The sequence below is a fragment of the Xyrauchen texanus genome, chromosome 4 (genome assembly GCF_025860055.1).
Source record: "Xyrauchen texanus isolate HMW12.3.18 chromosome 4, RBS_HiC_50CHRs, whole genome shotgun sequence".
In the NCBI taxonomy this organism is placed as follows: Eukaryota; Metazoa; Chordata; class Actinopteri; order Cypriniformes; family Catostomidae; genus Xyrauchen; species Xyrauchen texanus.
Window position 1 is genome coordinate 47431758 of NC_068279.1, and position 17554 is coordinate 47449311.

At 37.5% G+C, this 17554-nt stretch overlaps 1 protein-coding gene across 3 annotated transcripts in view; it reads left to right on the forward strand.

Moving 5' to 3' along the window:
- The window catches only part of LOC127638053 (serine/threonine-protein kinase PAK 3), a 59899-nt gene that overhangs the window by 224 nt on the left and 42121 nt on the right, over positions 1-17554 (forward strand). The window lies entirely within an intron of this gene.

Here is a 17554-nt window from a genome sequence, read left to right on the forward strand (position 1 = left end):
AGAGAGAGAGAGAGAGGGAGAGGGAGATAGTAGGGCTAGCCTTTTTCCTTGGCTTCCAGAATTCAGCCCTTCTAAGGAGGATAGAAAAAGGAAGATGGTAGAGGAAAGAGAAAGAGATAGCAGCTGTGTGGAGGCATTGTCTTGTATGGAGGAGATGCAGTTGCATTCTGGGTGCTGTTGCTACTGTCAGCTGCCCCTGCCCCATTCCAATGCCACATCCCCAAAATGCATCTCTGTTGATGTCACAAAAATGAACGTTGTGGGTGTGTGTGATCGCTTAATTGAACCATCTGCAGAGCAAACAGAGTAACAAAAAGCACTGCTTTTTTGGGGGGCATTAAGATTAAAGGCTGAATTTGTGTCTGTGTGGATGTGCCATTCCACCCATTGAATCTTGGCCCTTGTACTGTAGGTGCTACAGCTGGATGAATGTAGAAAAGGATGAAAGGATGGATAGTTAGATGGACAGATTTGTGTCATTGCTGTTTGTACATGGCCTTTTGTTAGGCTACCCATGTCTGTATTTGGGCCTTTTATAGGGACGCTTCAGAATGATTGATTTTTACCTCTGCCAAGCCTGCGCAGACTCACAAGAGGCCATGCACACACTCTAAGAGTCTGAGATATTGCCAATGCCGTCTCCTTAGAAGTGTTGTTAGAGATGGTGGAAACAAAGAACAAGGAAAAGTGATCTGTGTATTTTCCTGACTGGGTGGGGGATTAGATTAATTAACATATGTGTCCTGTGGGACAGGAGTGTTCATGGAGTTTGTGTTCGTGCATATATTGTATATGAGGGGTGAGGTTTATGGTGATGACTGGGGGCTTGTGCACTATAAACACCTGACAGCTAAACTTCAGCACCAATATAATAAATTAGGATTTATGTCCGATACATATGATATTATGAAAATAATTTTTTTTTTTCATGTTTTGAACACTGTTACAACTGATATGATGGCCAATGTTACTTTATCTGCTTTTTTATTTTTCACACTAAAGAGCCAATCTAGAATTTAGTGAAATCAGGTATTTATATACAATAAAATATTATATGGTAGAAAAAAATTTCTAATGAAAGCTAAGGTCTTTCTAGGGATGCACAGCAGGCTATATTGAAATGTTGGCCTTTAAAATAGCTGATAATTGTATTTAGGCATCAAAACTTAAGATGTATACAATAGAAAAGATAGATAATTGTTTATGAGCTCAATCGACAGCATTTGTTGCATGAAGTTGATTAACACACAAAAAAAAATTGACACATTCTCCCTTTTTTTAAAATAAAAAGCAAAAGTTGAGGTTACAGTGAAGCACATACAATGTAAGTAAACGGGGGTCAATTTTTGGAGGGGTGAAACGCAGAAATGTGAAGCTTATAATTTTATATGTAAATCATTTTGTAAATAAGCCAGGTCAGCACAGCCATAGAACAAGAAGCCCCAGTGTATGTCTCCATATACAGTACACTGTGTGTGTGTGTGTGTGTGTGTGTGTGTGTGTGTGTGTGTGTGTGTGTGTGTGTGTGTGTTAGAGATTACGTTTTTCCACACAGTTGACATTAACATTTTTATCCTATATAGAGCCATATATGCTGACATAACTGATATATACCTTCACACTTTGACATTTGACCTTGCCTTTTTTATTTACAACATGCTGCCACAACACTGCATCACTTCACCTCATCTGGTTTGAAGATCCAAAAGCAGGGCCCTGAACAGATAACTTTTATATTTCATTATTTTTATTTTTACATTTACAATAGTCAGCAGTTATCAGACATCATGGTACTGTAACACTTTACATCACAGTGTCAATGTTACACATATTACATGTTGCTGTAGTTCATAAATGTAGTATTAATAACAATATCAATATGTAAACACAAGCAGAGCCATAAGTTATTAGCTTTTGTCTTCATTAATATTACTCAGTACTTACTTTATGTACATAAAATTATTTTCAATTTCAATGTAATTAGACTGATGCTAATCATTAAAAAACTGGAATGTGGTTAATAAATGCCAGAGTAAATAGCCCACTCACACCACAGCAATATACACTACACGTTTACAAGGAAATAGCCAATTATCAAAGACCTTGTTCAGACAAGCGGCAAAAAACTGATTTTGTTGGGGGGGTGTCTCAGACTCAAATCTGGTTCATAATTTGTAGTGTGAACAGTGAAAATTAGGTTTTTACAAACCCAATCAATACCATATCCTTAGGTGATGAAATCTGAGAAAAACTTGTTTTTGGAAATGCTTCTATCTGATCTGAATTCAAGTACTTTTCTGTCATTTGTGACATGATGCATTTGAAACGTCACAGTGCACAATAATGTTTCTAGCTGTGTCCAAATGCAATATAATTTCCCAATACAGTGAACTAGAGTTACTAGTCTGGGGATATTTGGGAGTGGAGTGTCTATGGATACCAGAGACAAATATATGGAATGGGATTGAGTGAAAAGTGTATGTGTAAGTGTGTTAAGTGTGATGAGGGATTTTCCAAATGGCAGGATGATTTTGGGGGTTGTGACAAGCTGAATGTTTCAGCAGCTGGTGAATGTGTGCATTTGCATATGTAATTCTGTGTCTGAAGTGTGTGAGGGGGCATCTGTTATGGACTATAATAAAAAGTATGTTGTTGGTTCTGGTGCCTTTGCATGCTTGTGTATGTATGCTAAATATCTCTCTTAGGCTTAACTCCACAAAGTAGGTTTAAACTGATGCAAAAATGAACAGAAGGACTGAACCTTTAAACACTGTGGTGACTTGGCTTGGGTGTTCCACAAGGCTCTGTTTTAGGTCCCTTTCAGTTCTTTACCGACACAACATAAAATAACAAGAAAAGGGGTTTTCAAACAAATCATAACACAACCTAATTCATTAAGAAATTTGCATTGCCCTTAAGTAACTTTGTTAGAACTTGGACTAGCTACATACTTTCTCGACATTTTAACATAATCTAATATTTTGCTTGCTGACTACAGCTGTTAAGATTATCTGCCATTCACAGGTTTGTAAATGGACTGTGTGGCCTTATAATCTTCTTTTTATATGTTTATTCTGTCCATTTCTATCTTTCTCCCCTTGTTAGTCATCAAATAAATAATTTATTTGCATGCGCTGTCTGTGTTGTTTTAGCACCTGATTTACTAAAGGAAATAGGCAAATCAGGTAATGGCAACATGACCAAATAAACTGTTCAGAACAATTTGTAGGGAACAAATCATGATCTTGTAGGTTAGCGTTTGTTGGGGATGCAGCTGACTACTACTATCTACCACCACTGTACTGCTCTACAATACAGGCACCTGAACCTCTTTAAAATGGACATTTTGATATATATCCAGTTATAACACTCTTCTCCATATTTTGACCATCATTTGAAATACCGCTTGCAAATCTTGTGCAAATGTTTAGTGAATTTGCGCCTTTATGGTTAAAAGGAAATGGAGAATATTATTTGGAAGTTGAAAGTCCTTTGGCATGATTGAAACTGTCAGAGTGCCAAGTGCTAATGTAATTATGGAAGGCACATTGGCTCAAATTGCTCTCTTTGCTTTTTCTATGGTGTTGGGATGTTAAATAGACTTTCAGATTGAGTTTGAGGACTGCAAAAGAGCAAAAAGAGAGGTAAACAGAGGTTGCAGAGGTTAGTGTGCACACATTTTTGGAGAGTGTGCATGTTTTGGTCTGTTTTAAATTCAAAGGAGATTCACAGGGAATAATGGTGTAACTCTAATAGGGCTGGGCGATGTAGCAAAAAAACCCTAAAAAAACCATTATATTTTTCATAGATAATATTGTAAACACAAGATAATATTCTTAATTTCCTTCAATCTTTATAACGGCAAAATCTAAATATTTATGTATTTGCTCTGATATGCTTAAAAGGATTTCTTTTTTCCTGTAGCCAATTAGATTCAAAATGTTAAATGTAAACTGAATTAAAAAAATAATCAAGACATGTTTACATTAAATGATGCACAAGTATTTAACTCATATATTAGTCTGTTTCATTAAAATATCTAAAAAATGCCACATGGAAAATTCAGAGAAAATGTTTTTTTATGAATACGTGTTAGTTTGCTCAGATTTAATCTCTACACAGATGAAATCACCTAAGACAAGTATTAACAATTGCATAAAAACACACACGCAAGTTACTGAATAGACTTAGCACCAGTGTTAGAGCCTAAGGAAATATGATACACTCAGCCGCACACATACAAACATAAATGATCCTCTGCCTCAACACTATGGTCACATTGTCACATTTAATGCGTGTGTGTCTGTGTGCCATTGTAAGGTGCTTGTCGGGCCCTGGTTGCTATACTGGATTAGCATAGAGGATTGAGTGCCATCTGGCAACCGCCTGCAGAGAGCGAGACGGAGAGAGAGAGACAGGCACTTACACACAAATCCCAAATACTCTACCTTTCTACTTCTTACAGAGAATACTAGAGCTTTCTCTACTATTGATTTATTCATCTCATAGTCAATGGCCACCAATCGTACATTTGCTTGGCACTATCGACAGCAGAAAATAAGAATGTGTTCTTGCATTTAAACACAGCTGGACAGAGCACAACTCCGAAGGGAACTCGAGGCGTCTTTTCTACATTTCAAACTGTTTCACTTGACACAGTGACCTAAAAATGCTGTATATTTGACGCAAAGCAACCAAAGTGAGATGGTCCAGAAAAGCGTATGTCTGACGCAGGTGTACATTGACACATGCTAGAGTGTTTTATAAATATAATATATATTATAAAAATAATAATTCAGGTAATTAAAATGCATAACATTATTGTGGCAGATCAGTAAAGCATGAGGCTATGTATCCGCTAGCTAGCTAGCTATCCAGCTAATATGATATCGGTAAGGCTTAAAAAAAGCGCTATATAATTGCAGAGCATTTACATACTATTTATTAGATGGGTATTGTCAAGTAATGTTGTAGTCAAAAAACTAGTATATTAAAATGCAATGTAAATGTAAATTAAAACGCACGTTAAAAATAACACGTATGACACATATGCGAAATGTAACTTTTGATTTATTCAAGACCGTTACCAAGAATAAGATGATGCGAGGGGCCTGGGTAGCTCAGCGAGTAAAGACGCTGACTACCACCCCTGGCGTCGTGAGTTCGACTCCTCGTGGTCGCTATAATGTGGTTCTCGCTCTTGGTGGGCCACGTGGTGAGTTGTGTGTGGATGCCGCGGAGAGTTGCGTGAAGCCTCCACATGTGCTATGTCTCCGCGGTAACGCACTCAACAAGCCACGTGATAAGATGCGCGGATTGACGTCTCAGATGTGGAGGCAACTGATATTCATTGTCCGCCACACGGATTGAGGCAAGTCACTACGCCACCACGAGGATTGGGAATTAGGTATTTCAAATTGGGGAGAAAAAAGGGGAGGAAAAAAGAAGAAGCACAGATACCATGATTTCTTCTTCTCTCACCCAACACCTGGATGACGCACATCTACAGCACCCCCAGTGGACTCAATTGTAACTGCGAGATTTGGTGAGAGATTCAGAGGGAAAACAAACAAGTTCTGTTTAATTCATTCTTGAAGTGTAACAAACATGTTAAAGCATTTCCATCCCCATTTATGGTATAATGTATATCATGCTAAATATCCTTATCGAACAATATCTAAAAAAAAATATTGTGTTAGTATTTTTTACCATATCGCCCAGCCCTAGTGTAAGTATGTGTGTGTTTGTAATGTGAAGTCTGTTGGGTCGTTTCTTGTGAGATGGTCAGATATGACAAGTAATGTTAGCCAAACAGTATCAGTATGGGGTTAATGAAAGATCAGGGTCCATCTGTTACTATGTGTGTGCATGTGAGCTCGTATGTGTGCTAATTTTTGTTTTCAAATGGACCACTTTTTGCAGGTCTATGATGTCATGTGTAAGTGTGTGCATGCAGAAGATGACATTGAGTGCATCTTTAGTGAGGAAGGTTTTCATGAACCTAATGCTGGAGCAGACCGATTTACTGCTTTATGGTTTGTCAGTATTACAGCCGTCTCAGCGGATAATCTCTCTCTCTCTCACACACACACACACACACACACACACACACACACACACACACACACACACACACACACACACACACACAGAACTGACCCTCACCCATCAATACTGTCTGTTGTTTCCCAGTAGACTACCTTTGATTTTTCTGCTAATATTTTGACCTTTAAATATGTACCTTGTTTGGCATATGTTTTTGCATAAAATAGCTTTAAATGAACATTGCTATGTATATTATAATCATACGTCTACTTTTACTCAATAAATCTGTCACATCATTACAGTGGACTTGCCCATTGAGTAAGTCCCTTACAAAAAATGTATATGGTAACCCCAATTTCAGTGAAATAGTTATAATTATTGTTCCCAGAGATAGGGACTCGAGGTAGAGACTTAATGGGACAATTTGTGTTTTATTTGTATGGATTCATTACATCTGGGTCACATGTGTAGGGTTGCCACCCATCCCTTAAAATATAGGATCATCCATATTTAAAGATGAAAAGTCACATCCCGCATTGATTTGATTTGATTTATGTATTCGTATTTTAAGCTGGCTAGATGAGTCATGGCGACCGTTTAAGATTGTTAATTTAACCTTGATATTCATATTAAATGTTGTGTACTGTGGGTAAGGGACCGTCTAAAAAGTCCACACATTGTGCTAAAATGTCATAATACTGTGGCGGGTATGATAAGGGACCGTCTGAAAAGTCCAAACAAATGACAACACCATCGCAACAAACTTGGACTTCAGATGAAAGACTTGTGAACATCTCTGATTGTTACTTCCATAAAACCATAATAAATGAATACAAGATCCCCTTCAAACATTGTAAGAAGCTTTTGGTATCTTTCTAGGATGGCCGTGCGGCTAATAGCATGTTACTGCAGTTTTATTGAAGTAACAGAAAATGCGCATGGTGCTTCCACATGCAAACGTTGCCATGATGCTAGAGTGTTGTGGGTGGTGACCAAGGCTTTTCCCATTATCAACCACATTTTCCATGATAGTAGTGATAGTTCATCTGTTTTCACAATAGTGTAGCTTTTGCCATTACAAGATGCAGTGCAGCTTCACAAAACTACATTTGGTTATCATAATACTGTGATTTTTATTAGGTGTGTGTAAGGCAATAATATTCTACTCCTGATGCAAACATTTCTTCTGTACACCAGTAATGAGTGAGTTAATCTCTGATCACTGTTGCTACCTATTTTGCTATAATGTCAGTTTTAACAGAGAGATGTAAAAAAAAAAGCAGCTTCTCACAATGTACTAGCCAATGGTTGTAACTGATGTTTTTAAACTCCAATCTTGCTGGAATGTAGTTTAACTCTTGTTTTTGTCACTGAAATAATTGTGTTTTCAATATATCCAGTTTATATTGGTGTGTTACTGGTGGAACTAGTAGCCATTTCATGTAAAGCGAATATAATTTGGGATACTAAATAAAGGAAAATGAGTTTAAATTGGGACAGTAATGTAATGGCCCCTAATGCCTTTCAGCATTATACCCATAAATGAACAATGAAACTGTGGCAGCACAAAGAAAATCTATCACTTAATTCTCATTTCATTCTTTTTAAAGAGGGCAATTTTATTTGCTTCAGTATTTCAGTGCCATCAATGGCCATTCCATCAGCCATGCAAAAGATTGCAACTTTTCTTTGTGTTGCTAAAGAGTGCATTGAACATTGATTTACATTACAAAGACGGCTTGAACGATAAACAAACTTTATTGTTGTTCTCTTAATATCAAGTTTAATTACCTTTTCAATACCAAAATGGCATTTAAATGAACAGATAACAATGAACTTTGAACTTTTAAAAAAACTAACATCAACACCATTGAAACATAGCCAAATACTGCTCATTACAGATTAGTACAGACCTTGTCTTGTTGAGGCTAATGTTAAAGTAAGGCTAGACTAATTTTATCAAGCCAGCTACGACTACAACAATAGTATGCATGTTTTTTCTTCGTCTTTTTTTCTGGATAACAAGCCTGTTGCTAATATATCAGCAACAGGATAGGGGATATTTATTTAGGGGATAGCAGGGTTCTACTAAATGTAATAACCGCAAGTTCACTCACACTGTAAGGGAACATACGATTGCATCAGGGTTTCCGCGGGTCTTAAAAAGGTCTTAAAATTTTTAATTCGCCCTTCTGCAAAATGAGGCCTTAAAAAGGTCTTAAATTGTATCAACAAGTCTTTAATTCATAAGGTCATGGCATTAAATGTTGCATGAGGGGTTGTTTTCTGGTTGCAGGATTGTTTTCTCGTTACGTTTACGTAGGGTGACCAGAAGTCCCGTTTTGAAGAGGTGTGTGTCCCGTTGTCCTGACAATTTTCTAAACATTGTAATTATGTCCTGGTTTCAGCTGGTAGGCTCACTGATTGTTTTCTACTTACATTTGATGTACTAATTTTCCTTCTCGCTATTGTCATTGGTATCGTTTGCAGAGAAGAGTAGCAATTTCAAAGCGTTGCACGTTGATTTGAAGATACTTTCATTCTAGTCTTTCTGCAAATCTGCTGAAATATGTCTGGATACCACGGCAATGACGTCATACGCTTGGCAAGCACTCTTTGTCATCCTGTCAGTCAGCACAAGTAGAAATGCACCAATAAATAATATATTTTCAACAACGAGCTGAAAGAAGCCGATCTATTTCTTCGTGCATCACATGAATATGTAAGCGAATATTTTTCTGTTATGTTCATTTCCCCATGAGCACGGCGGTAAATCAGACAATGTCACATTTAGACAGCTACACTGCTCTTTTTATGTAGTACTGCCCTTCAATAGCTACATAACACAAAATGTACTCTTATTTACACAAATCATACTGTTCAAAAGTTTGCATCCCTTGTTTCTTCTTATGTTCTTCTTTTTGAGGATCAAAAATTGTTTGCACCTTTTGTAATAGTTGTGTATTAGTCCCTCAATTGTCAAAATTTGGACCTCATATATAGCCATTGTTGGGAAGAACTCAAATGTGCAGAAGCTAATTTTACTCTAGTTGGGCATTTCTTAAGAAAAGTGGACATCTTCAATGCTCAGGAAGCATACCCCCGCGTTTCAGCGGCTGGTAGGGGTCTCCTTCGCCCCTGGCAGCGGCCCTGACTGCCCCAGGCAGTCAGTTAGGAGCCCCTTCTCTTTTCGTGGTTCTGCTCTTCGTCTGCTCTCAGGTGGTCAGGCTCCTCCGTCCTCTGGCGGATGGCTACGGCTGCTCCATTGGGGTGGATGGTAGTGGCGAGGACTCTACTACGGCGCATCCCTCCTCCTTCCCAGATTTCGGCACCAGTGTAAAGGGATTAATGGGAAAAGAGGAGGCGAGAACCGGCTTGACAATAGAAATAATATTTTAATAAGGAACTTAAACAAAAAGACAAACACACAAAGGTATCGGACAGCTGCCCATAAATCTCTCTCTCTGTCCCACTGCAGTCTCCAGTCGGCCTTTATTCCTCTCTGAGGCTTGAGTAGTCTGAATAGGGGCCAGGCATGTAGCATCATGACCTGGCCCTGCCCTCCGCCCTCTCACACTGTGCGTTCAATTCATTAGTATTGAAATTACATACTTAGTGTAAGATGATTACATATGTATTTTAGTTATTACTTCGAGATGCAAACGTCAATGTGTAGCTAGTTGAGTTTTAGAGAACTACTCATTGGCAACTTGAAAGCAAGTGTGGTGGGGTGAGCAAGAGTCAGACACAGTGGGTGTGATATCAAGCCTAAGAGAGATGTAGCACTCAGCCTGTTTTCTTCAAATGTTTTAGTTCAGCTTGTGAAAATACAGCTCTTATCTCTTATTTGCATGCCAGCACAACGTTCTAATCCACTGCATTCTGCTTTACATCATCATTCTACTACATTCCTCCAAATGTGGACAGAAGATTGCTTTAGTGACTCCTGCGTATTTGTTTGATCTTAAATATGGTTTAAATCAAATTATCTGCTAACAATGACAACAAATTATGTGAAGTTGAAATGTGGTTATTGGTAGACCAGTGGTCTCATCTGAGAGCATGTGCAGCAAGATGAAACCGAAGGTGTTTGTGAAATTAGACTGGACTGGTATTGCAGACTGATCTCACAGAGACATCAGAAACAGTAGGTTGACTTTTCTTTAGCAAAAACTGAACTGTGCTTACCGAAATGTGAAACACTGCCCCCGGTGGCCAAAGCCGTAAGTGTCTTGGTGTAATGTCCATGAAGGGGCACCAAAAAGTTCAGGCTGTAATACAGTGAAAGAATTACATATTTTATAAACTGTACCCCAACCCAAACCTAAACCTAACCATCAGTGGAGTAAAAATGTAATGTTAGAGGGGGAAATGCAACTTCGAAATCACACTCACTGTCTTCCTATGTGATCATGCTGGGAGTAGACCTCATGAGTCTTCTGCATGGTTATATATTTTCCAAATTTGTGACATCTTATAAGTCTGTCTAAGCATTGCACTTACTGATAAAGTACACCTTTCGTTCTCTCCGACTCTATGAGATGAGAGATGGAGAGGTTCCTCATTTGCTTGCTGACCTTGAGAGAAAGTGTAATGGAGTTTGAGGCGTCATAATGGGCAAGCAGTCTGGTGAGATGCTGCAGGGTCAGGGTATATTCTGGCAAACCGTTTGCCAATCACGTCTAGCAATCGGCAAAGCAAAATGTGGCACACGCCATTTACCAACAAGCGATGGGTAACTCGCAAAGCACGATGTTTCTTCCCGTTTTCCCAGCACGATACCATAGAACGGCATAAAGAGGGGTGAGAATTAAGAGGTGGGGCACCAGTTAAAACATTTCAAAGTTAAAGTTCACGCAAACAGGTATTAATAGACAAGTTTAGTCAATAAATATTGATTGTTTATAGCTAAATCCAGTGTTAAAGTAGAACACAAACAATCTGCTGGCTATATTTGGAACATTATAAAACCAAAGTGTACGGTCACTTCCACGTATTCGTTCAGGGGGCTTAAGTAGCTACACCCGGCGCTGCGATTACCTGGAGCTGTCAAAATAACTGAGAGAAGATGATGAGTTTTTAGAATTTTGCAGAAGCACTCCTAATCTGGGTATTGAATTTATTGTGTTAGCCTATATTTCTTAAATTGCACACAAGCATGAAAACAATGTAGGCTACTTTAAATATTTGTATTATCTTAATGGGCCATGAGTGATAAACAAATAGCCTAATGTATAACCTTGATTATTTTCCAAACAAGATGACTTGCGCCTAAATATCCCTGTAAACCAGATAAAGGAGACACTTTTATTTTTCACTTTGTTTTGAACATTACAGTTGATGTAGTTTTAATAATACAGGTTTGTTGTAAATGTCATTTTATTAGGCTATATATTTTTAAGTTGAATATTTGATTGAATGTGTCAGTTGCAAAGGCTGGTATCACTGGGATCGCATGAGCAGACCAAACTTTGATTTGTCTGGGATCCCAAGACCCTTTCTGAAGTATGTTAATGTGTGTGTTTAAATAAATCCGAATGAGATTTTACGGAAATATGTAACGTTAGTGCAGTTCATAAAGTAAACCGCGTAATTTAAATTTCGCTCTGAATTCCCCTCTGCATACCAAGCTCTGATAAACTATATGATATTTCCATATCTGTGTGTCCATCTTCATACATGCTCTTTATAACGTTTTCATATGCTGATAAACTCATGGTACCGACTAAGTCGAGTTAGAAGTGCACCCACTGCATTTAAATTACGCGGTTTACTTATAGATATGGAAATATCATATAGTTTATCAGAGCGTTTTGGATTTATAATGTTCCAAATATAGCCAGCAGATTGTTTGTGTTCTACTTTAACACTGGATTTAGCTATAAACAATCAATATTTATTGACTAAAACTTGTCTATTAATACCTGTTTGCGTGAACTTTAACTTTGAAATGTTTTAACTGGTGCCCCACCTCTTACTTCTCACCCCTCTTTATGCCGTTCTATGGTATCGTGCTGGGAAAACGGGAAGAAACATCGTGCTTTGCGAGTTACCCATCGCTTGTTGGTAAATGGCGTGTGCCACATTTTGCTTTGCCGATTGCTAGACGTGATTGGCAAACGGTTTGCCAGAATATACCCTGACCCTGCAGGCTGTATGTTAATAGTTAAAAGAACAGTAAACTGGCACATATACTGTATGATATAGGACCAGCCTTTCATTTTTCTCAGCTATCCCTAGAAATTACTAAGAAATCAAATCTGTTATCCAGTCAGCTACATTGGTTGCGACCAAGCTTTATTATGGTATGCTTTATTTATCATTTTATTCTGATATTATTATTATTATTCAAATTGAAGACCCTTCACAAACACTATGTCCTAAACAGGTGCTATGTGTTAAGTTACTAGTGAGTCATTTTTCTGTTCTCGCCAACAGTTCAATACCACTTAAAGTAACAAATTATTGCCAATCAGAGCATATACAATGTTGACTATGGGGTCAGTACAGGTAAAGTTTGACAACGGGTATAGAGGGACACATTAGCTTAATCATCTTTATCATGGTGTGTACATTTTTCAGTTACTAAGTCATTAGGTTCATTCTAAACTAAACTAGTGACATTAAAAATCCCACTCTACATAGCTGGAGGGTGAATACTGGTAAAGTGGGACACTTTCTGATAATTTGTCATTGGTGTTGTTTTTTAAAATATAATTTGTGTTTCTGTGACAGCTGAAATTAGTCTTTGTAAGGGAAAAACTAGTGTATGTATGACTTGTGTATGACAACAAACAAGGAAGCAGTATGATTTTTTAAGTTGTTGAGCTAAAAAACAGAGATCCGTAAATCAGTAAAGTAATCTGATTTCAATTTATAGAAGTAATTAGTCATTTGTATTTGATTGCTGTCACAAACTTCTCCTGGTCTATTGGTTATGTTTGTTTGTGTAGTATTATTCCAAAACACATAAGGTCAAGGACTTCTATACATACAGTATATAGCATGTGCCTTTGGTGTACTTTTTTCAAAATACTTTGATTTGTAATCTGAATCCAACCAACCCAATAGTGCACAGACTGAGCTCTGCCAGTGTTACACAAACACATGTGTTTGACACTCTACTTTAATATAACTCATCATCTCTAGTAGAAAATCATGGATCAACTGGAGTGAGATGTGATTAGCACCCACATCATTAATCCCTGTCTGCTCTCTATCACACCACACTGTAGGGGATGCATATAATGCATGCGTGTGTGTGTGTGTGTGTGTGAAAGAGAGAGAGAGGATTATATTTCAGAGTTTTGTTGTCAGTTATTATGCAAATTAGTGCAAGGGGAGGTGTTCAAGATTAGAAGATTAGTGAAACATTGTATGCCAGCAGCAGACATATGGAAGTGTTACAGCAGGTGAGAGGAGAGAACAGATAGTATGACACTGAGGTATAGAGAGAGAGAGAGACATGAGGGAAGAATACAGGGTGAGATAAGAAGGCCACTGCAATATTAGTCATTCACATTCAACTAGACACTGAAAAGAGCATTATTCTTTGATCAGAGAGAGAGAATATTTGTAATAGCATAGTACTGTACTACTAGAACCTTTTCTGCAGTATGCATAGCCTACTGTGCTAATTTTGCATGTAGTAATTAATATAATACAGCCACATATATATTTATACAAATATAAATATATATAATTTTTTATATAAATTAAATAAAAATATTTCTCCAGACTGGAAACACTCAAGTTAAATGACTGTTGCTGTTTAATATATATATATATATATATATATATATATACATTAGGGCTGTCAATCGATTAACATTTTTAATCGAATTAATTACATGGTGTCCCGATTAATTAATCGCGATTAATCGCATATACAAATATTTGCTGAGAAAGCCCTCATATAACAATAATTCAATATATAATGATGAAATAATGATAGTTATCTTTAAATATAAAAAATTATATATATATATATATATATATATATATATATATATATATATATTAAAAAATATATAGATAATTAAAATGTATTACATTCTTGAAGCAGAAGAGTTAATCATTAATAAGACAATACAAAAAGTGGCTTTAGAATACAATGTATTGTTTACTACCATATTATTGATCATAAGACAATCATTGGCATACAGTTCACAGCAATCCATTACACAAGTGAATTTGTCAATCAGTTTGAGATTTATTATGAGGGTTTGTTTAAGAGCCCGTCAATCTACACCTGCGTCAGACATGCTTGTGTAGCCTCTCGGGTGCGTTGCATCATAAACATACAATCTTAGGTCACTGTGTCAAGTTAAATATAGTTTAATACTTAGAACACATCTTGAGATCTCTTATTCGGATTTGTGCTCCATCAAGTGTTTTGAATGCAAGAACATAACGCATGTTTGTGCTGTTCTCACTGATGAAAATATGTGGTTGTTCTGCTGTTCACGGGTGTTTTTCTTCACTGTATAAACTGCGCATTGCCACGCAGCTGAAGTTTCACTTAGTGCCCTCTGGAGTAAACAGACGGTACTACAAGCTTGCATTTCTCAGGACTCTTCCATATGACGGTCCGGGGGCATTGCGATTAATGGCGTTAATTTTTTTAACGCGTTATTTTTAGTCAAATTAATCGCACTGAATTAACTTGATAATCGACAGCCCTAATATATATATATATATTTAACAATATCACACTCGCAATCGTGCTATATGGCCCTACATCAGCACTGCTGTGATTCAGCCGCAGGCCGAGTGCCATAGGTAATTACAGCAGTGCTGATGTAGGGCCATATAGCATGATTGCGAGTGTGATATTGCTTATATACAACATTTCAATGAACAAGTACATTTAAAAATATTAGGAAAAACTGAGTACGGTCATAAAAACATATTTGTGCATGGAACTACTTTATTACGCGACAGATCAGAATCTGCCATTGCTGGTTCAAAACAAATGATGCGTCCAAGCCTCCGTTAGTAATTCAAAATGTCACTTCAGAAATAGTATCACGCCTTGTGCTGTTTCTAACAAGTCATTGGATAAACAAGGATAGACGGATGGATGTGTGTGTGTGTGTGTGTGTGTGTGTGTGTGTGTGTGAGAGAGAGAGAGAGAGAGAGAGAGAGAGATGGATCACCTGTTGCCACACCCAATCAGAGATTCTTACAGCTTTCTGATGGTCAGCTTTCTAAGTGGAATATAGACGTCCAAGTGGGGTATTCCTCTCTATTTCGGGGTAGCCGGTGCACAAATGTAATTCACTATAGAAACAGTGATGTCCTCCGCCATTTTAAACAGTATGTATCCAATGTGGAAACTCACAGAGCGCTGTTCTATGTAAACAATGACTAATAGATTCACTTTACGTCACCAACTGGTTCATATTACACACAAAAATTATCTTTTAACTTATGTAGCATATGTAATTTCAAAAATAAAGACAGTAACTCCTAACACATGCACTACGCTTACACTTTAGTTTAGAACAGCAGGAACACAAGCGGAGTGATACACACACAGTGAAGCGTCTGATTGTTGATGGTGTCAGACCATCAGTGCTCATGGAACATCTCTTGTCCAATCAGATTCGTGGACCGGAACTAACTGCATTATAACGGGTGCCTGAAACGGGTAAGGGAGGAGTGTGACGAGGAGGAGTGCATGGCCAGGCCTTGAGGGTGTACGGCCAGTGCTGAGTCAACCGCTCAGTGGGAGAGCGAGATAAAGGGGAGCCTGAGACAACAGTTTGAGAGAGAGAGAGAGACGCACGCAGCTGCTGTGTGTCTCTGTGTGTGTGTGAGTCTTATGTTATTTTAAGTTGAGTTTTTCATTAAAGTTTATGTTGACTGTTCAGCCGGTTCCCGCCACTTATTTGTCCAACTTACCTGTTACAATGCAATACTAAAATATTCAAAATGTACTGCAAATCAACACCACATATACTTAACTCAACGGCTACACATGTAAAGTACAAAAGCACATATTCTTAATCGACACACATAAACATACATAAATATTTCTGTAGCATACAGCCGTGGGATTAGATTGTCGAAGTCAAACAAAGATTCATATGGGCATGCAACCTCAACTAGGTGAATCGAGGCGTCCAGTGCTTAGTCATTTCCCAGGGTTTAAATAGGGTTTTGTATTAAACACTGAGGTTCCAGGCAGTGACTTCAGTGTGTGTGTATGTGTGTGTGTGAGATCCTTATTCCCTCTCCTTTAAATGTGCCACATCAATTCACAATTCACATCTCAAATGTGCCAGTCTGTGCCTTGCATCCATATGTGATGGGGACAGAGAAGTGGAAAAGAAGGTGAACAAAACTAATATTTCTGAGTCACATTTGTCTGAGTAAGGCTCCAGACTAAAAAAATGACTGAGGAGCCATTGGCTCCTAAACTGAAACATTTAGGAGAGAAATAGCTGTTTTAGTTCCCACATCACAGAATTGCTCGATTTAGATTGTTGTTCAAAAACAAAGAAAGCACAAGAAAAGACAGCTGATAACTCATTAATAGGGCATTTAATAGATATACTGTATAGATGAGTACACACATTTGCATTCCCCTTTTGTCTCAAAAGTTCTCACACCCTTTTCAGAATTTATACAAATATAAGAGATAAAAGATCTTTTTTCTTTCAATTTATTACTGTCCTTCAGAATCTACATAACAGTTATTTACATAAAGTATAGTATGCATATAGTAGTGTGTTGCCTTCTTGAGCATCAATGAATGTTTGCACCTTGTGTAATAGTTGTGTATGAGTCCCTCAATGGTCCTTAGTATCAAAAGCTGGATCTCACATCACAAATAAATAAAGTATATATATGTATATATGGGCCAGCGGTTAAGGCTCTGAGTTACTGACTGAAAGGTCAGGGGTTCAAGCCCCAGCACTGTCATGATATCATTGTTGGGCCCTTGAGAAAGGTCCTTGGCCCATCTGCTCTGGGGGGTGCTGTTTCATGGCTGACCCTGTGCTCTGACCCCAGCTTAGTTGGGATATATGAAAACAACTGCATTTCATTGGCTCTGTACCTGTACACTGCACAATGACAATAATGTTGAATATTAATATATATATATATATATATATATATATATATATATATATATATATATATATATATATATATATATATATATATATATATATATATATATATATATATATATATATAAAAATTATATATAATATATAACCCATAATGACAATGTGAAAGAAGTTTGTTTGAAATCTTATTCACAGCCTTTGCTCAATACTTTGTTGAAATACCTTTGGGACCAATTACAGCCTCAAGTATTTTTGTGTATGATGCTACAATCTTGGCACACCTATTCTTGGGCAGTTTCTCCCATTCTTCTTTGCAAGACCTCTCAAGCTCTGTCAGGTTGGATGGGGAGTGTCGGTGCACAGCCATTTTCAGATCTCTCCAGAGATGTTCAATTGGGTTCAAGTCTGGGCTCTGGCTGGGCCACTCA